The 5,441-nt window shown below is 39.4% G+C and overlaps 1 non-coding gene across 1 annotated transcript; it reads left to right on the plus strand.

Moving 5' to 3' along the window:
• The first annotated feature begins 4,310 nt into the window (after nt 1-4,310).
• Nucleotides 4,311-4,417, plus strand: LOC127099557 (small nucleolar RNA R71). The gene has a single exon (XR_007794048.1). It is a non-coding gene; the product is annotated as a small nucleolar RNA R71 (small nucleolar RNA).
• Nucleotides 4,418-5,441: the final 1,024 nt, after the last annotated feature.

The raw sequence follows: 5,441 nt of genomic DNA on the forward strand, positions 1-5,441 counted from the left end.
GGTGGCAAGATTTTCCATAAATAAGCTTAAATGGGGTTGTTCCTATGGGAGTTTTGTAGGCGGTTCGATATGCCCATAAAGCTTCGGATAGTTTTGATGACCAGTCTTTCCTTGAGGTGGCGACTGTTTTTTCTAATATTTGTTTAATTTCTCTGTTAGACACTTCCACTTGTCCGCTGGTTTGAGGATGGTAAGGTGTTGCTACTCTATGTCTTACACCATACTTAAACAGTAGTTTTTCGAGTACCTTAGATATGAAATGCGATCCTCCATCACTGACTACTATTATTGGGACACCAAATCTTGGGAAAATTATATTCTTAAAGAGTCTAGTTACTACTCGTGTGTCGTTTGTTGGAGAAGCTATAGCTTCAATCCATTTTGATACGTAGTCAACTGCTACGAGTATGTACTTGTTACCAAAAGAAGGCGGAAAAGGTCCCATGAAATCTATTCCCCACACGTCGAAAATCTCTACTTCCAAAATGCCCTTTTGTGGCATCTCGTCACGTGTAGATATGTTTCCTGTGCGTTGACATCTATCACATTTCTTGATGGCATTATGTACATCTTTCCATATGTTTGGCCAATAAAGACCGACTTGTAGGATTTTAGAACAGGTCTTGGATGTACTTGCATGTCCACCATAAGGAGCGGAGTGACAGTGTTGGATTATATTTTCTATCTCTTCTTCAGGTATACACCGACGGAAAATACCATCGGGGCCTTTTTTGAAAAGTAAAGGGTCATCCCAGTAATAATGTTTTATGTCATGGAAGAATCGTTTCTTTTGTTGGTAAGATAGATTAGGTGGAACTATTCCGGCAGCTAAATAATTGACGAGATCGGCGTACCATGGTGTAACACATATAGCTAGGGTGGTCTCTACCTGTTTATCAGCTTTATTTTCTTCCAAAGTAGCTATAAGTTTATCGTACGAGAAATCATCGTTAATCGATGTTCTTTCCGGTTCCAGGTTTTCAAGTCTAGAGAGATGATCTGCTACTACGTTTTCAGTTCCTTTCTTATCTTTGATATCCAAATCGAATTCTTGTAGCAACAAAATCCACCTTAGGAGTCTAGGTTTAGCGTCCTTTTTTTGTTAAGAGGTACTTAATGGCGGCGTGGTCAGTGTAAACGATTATTTTAGCTCCGACCAAGTAAGAACAAAATTTATCTAGTGCAAACACCACTGCTAAAAGTTCTTTCTCGGTCGTGGCGTAATTCATTTGTGCTTCGTCTAGGGTTCTACTTGCGTAATATATGACGTGAAGCTTTTTATCCTTTCGTTGTCCTAAAACAGCGCCTACGGCGTAGTCACTTGCGTCACACATTATTTCGAATGGTTCATTCCAATCTGGAGCCTGCATTATGGGCGCGGAGATCAATGCTTGTTTAAGCGTTTGAAATGCTTCTAAACATTTATTGTTGAAGATGAATTCAACATCTTTCATCAATAATCCGGTTAAAGGTTTAGTTATTTTAGAGAAATCTTTATTGAATCGTCGGTAAAAACCGGCATGTCCTAAGAAGCTTCTACTTCTCTCACAGTTTCCGGAGGTTGAAGGTTTTCGATTACTTCTATTTTGGCTTTGTCTACTTCAATTCCTCTATTTGATATGATGTGTCCTAAAACAATTCCTTCTTGTACCATAAAGTGACATTTTTCCCAATTAAGTACTAGGTTTACTTTTACACATCGTTCTAGAACTCTTTCTAGGTTTTCAAGATATTCTTCAAAGCTTTGTCCGCATACGGAGAAATCATCCATAAATACTTCCATGATGTTTTCGAGAAAATCGGCGAATATTGCCATCATGCACCTTTGGAAGGTTGCAGGAGCATTGCACAAGCCAAACGGCATTCGTCGATAAGCGAAGGTACCAAAAGGACATGTGAATGTTGTCTTTTCTTGGTCATCAGGATGAATTGGTATTTGAAAGAAGCCTGAGTATCCGTATAGATAGCAGAAATGAGAATGTTTTGCTAATCGTTCTAACATCTGGTCAATGAATGGTAAAGGGAAATGATCTTTTCGGGTTGCTTTGTTTAGTTTCCTATAGTCAATGCACATTCTCCATCCCGATTCGATTCGTTTGGTTATAGTTTCTCCTTTTTCATTTTCAATAACTGTTATACCTCCTTTCTTTGGTACTACGTGTACATGACTAACCCATTTGCTATCATATATAGGATATATGATACCTGCCTCTAATAACTTTGTTACTTCCTTTTTCACTACCTCACTCAGGATCGGGTTTAGTCTCCTCTGATGTTCCCTAGAAGTTTTACAGTCTTCTTCTAGCATGATGCGGTGCATACAAATAGAAGGACTTATCCCTTTAAGATCGGTGATGTGGTATCCTAGTGCGGTTGGGTATTTTCTTAAGATATGTAGGAGTTTTTCGGTTTCGAGTTTTCCTAGGTCTGCATTAACTATCACTGGTCGTTTAAGTTCTAAGTCTAGGAATTCATATCTTAGATTTTTGTGAAGTGTTTTCAGGTCGAGGTTTGGTTTCTTAAGGCATTGCGTAGGATCCGATGTCATTGCTAAACATTGGTTAAGTCTGTCTTCTACACGATAGTCAGACAATTTGTCATTTTCTAACTCTGTTTCTTTTATGCATTCATCGATGATATCCATGAAGTAACATGTGTCGTCTATTGCAGGTGCTTTCAAAAATTGGGAAAGAATGAACTCAATTTTCTCTTCTCCTACTTCGAAAGTGAGTCGTCCTCGTTTTACGTCTATGATAGCACTGACGGTTGCTAAGAATGGTCTTCCCAATATAATGGGTGTAACTTCATCTTCTCTTATGTCCATAATTATAAAATCGGTTGGAATGTAGAATTGACCTATGCGCACGAGAACGTTTTCAAGAATTCCTACAGGATATCTAACGGAACGATCTGCTAATTGCACAGACATTTTAGTTGGTCTTAATTCTCCCATTTCCAGTTTCTTGCATATGGATAAAGGCATAACACTGATACCGGCTCCTAAATCGCATAGAGCTTTGTCTATGACAAATTTTCCTATGTGACAGGGTATAGAGAAACTACCAGGATCTTTAAGTTTATGAGGCATATTTTGGATTATAGCGCTGCATTCAGCAGTGAGTGTAATGGTTTCGCTCTCTTCAAGTTTCCTTTTATTAGAAAGAATTTCTTTTAAGAACTTAGCATATGAGGGCATCTGCGTAATAGCTTCTGTAAAAGGAATTGTGACGTTTAATTGTTTCAGTAAGTCAACAAATTTTTTAAATTGGCCCGCATCTTTGGTTTTAATAAGCCTTTAAGGGTAAGGGATAGGTGGTTTATAAGGTGGTGGAGGTACATAAGGTTCTTTCTTTTCTACGGTTTCCTTATTACTCTCCTCCTTTTCCTTAGGTTTATTTTCTTCCTCAGTTGACTTTTTAGAGTTTTGGTTTTCAGTTCTTGGATCAGACGGTCCTTCTACCTCTGTTCCACTTCTCAATATGATTGCATGAGCGTGGCTTTTCGAATTAGGTTGGGGCTGTCCAGGAAATGTACCAGTTGGGGCAGCGGTAGGCGCTTGTTGTTGAGCTACTTGTGAGATTTGTGTTTCCAGCATTTTGTTATGGGTAGCCAGGGCATCTACTTTACTTGCTAGTTGTTTAATTTGTTCGCTAGTGTGTACATTCTGGTTTAAGAAATCTTTATTGGTTTGCTGTTGAGAAGCTATGAAGTTCTCCATCATGATTTCCAAGTTGGATTTCCTAGGAACATTATTGTTATGTGTAGATGGGGTCGGCTTTTGATATCCAGGGGGTATAGCTGGGGCTTGACTGGGAGCTTGTCCTGGTGCGTATAAAGCATTATTGCTCTTATATGAAAAATTAGGATGGTTCTTCCAGTTTGAGTTATAGGTATGCGAGTAGGGATTTCCTTGAGCATAATTCACTTGCTCTGCTTGGATTCCTGTTAGGAGTTGACAATCTGCAGGAGTGTGACCTTGGATTCCACAGACTTCGCAATTTTGAGCTGCGGCAACCACGGTGGCTGGAAGTGATACATTTAAACTTTCAATTTTCTGGGTCAGAGCATCCACTTTTGCATTAACATGATCAAGGCTACTTATCTCGTACATGCCACTTTTCATTTGAGGTTTTTCTACCATTGTTCGGTCGCTTCCCCACTGATAATGGTTTTGGGCCATGCTCTCGATAAGTTGATAAGCATCGGCGTAAGGTTTATCCATAAGCGCACCACCTGCGGCGACGTCTATTGTTAACCTTGTGTTATATAAGAGACCATTATAGAAGGTATGAATTACTAACCAGTCCTCTAAACCATGGTGTGGACAAAGTCTCATCATGTCTTTGTATCTTTCCCATGCTTCGAAAAGAGACTCATTATCTTTCTGTTTAAATCCATTTATCTGGGCTCTCAACATAGCTGTTTTGCTTGGAGGAAAATATCGGGCAAGAAAGACTTTCTTCAACTCATTCCATGTGGTGACCGAGTTGGAAGGAAGAGACTGAAGCCATCTTCTAGCTTTATCTCTTAACGAGAAGGGAAAAAGACGAAGTCGAATCGCCTCTGAAGTGACACCATTAGCTTTAACAGTATCAGCGTATTGGACAAATACGGATAAATGAAGGTTTGGATCCTCGGTAGGATTTCCAGAGAATTGATTCTGTTGCACTGCTTGTAACAGCGAAGGTTTAAGTTCGAAGTTGTTTGCTTCGATTGCGGGTGAAACAATACTCGAATGCGGCTCATCTTGCGATGGAGCGGCGTAATCTCGAAGAGCACGAGCTGGTTCTGCCATCTCGGGTATCGGCGAAGGAAGAATATTTTTGAGGTCGGGCACTTCGATAGGAGGGAGATTGTTTGCAGCAGGATATTCCCGAATTCGTCGTAAGACTAGAAGATATAGTTCAATGTCGTTGATTCGTAAGTAAAACGGCTCGCCTTGTGAGCGAGTGTGTGGCATACAAATCAACGAAAGAAAGAAAAAAAGTTGCCTTAGTCTCTACAGCGTAACAAAAGGGTTACGATATCGACTAAATAAAAGTCCCCGGCAACGGCGCCAAAAACTTGATCGCGACTTTATAAGTCTATTGGGGTACTAACTGCAAGTGCACAGTTCTATCGCGTAGTTTTAAAAGATATCGATCCCACAGGGACTTATGAATTGATATACCGTTTTTCTAAGGTTACTTCGTAAAGCTAAGGCGGATGATACTTTGATGATTAGGGGGAAAAGTAAAACTAATATTGGATCTAATTTAAATATCAATTAAGCGGATATTGGTATGTAGTTCGTCGTAATTAGGGAATCAAATCTTCGTTGGTTTCTTGGTTTTTAAAATAAATCTTTTCAATAGACACTATTGATTTAAAAGTCTTATCTCAAACTCTCGCTCTGTTGAATAGACTATGACTTTATGTTAACGTAGCTGTCACTTATTAGT

This window comes from Lathyrus oleraceus, chromosome 6, assembly GCF_024323335.1.
Source record: "Lathyrus oleraceus cultivar Zhongwan6 chromosome 6, CAAS_Psat_ZW6_1.0, whole genome shotgun sequence".
Lineage (NCBI taxonomy): Eukaryota > Viridiplantae > Streptophyta > Magnoliopsida > Fabales > Fabaceae > Lathyrus > Lathyrus oleraceus.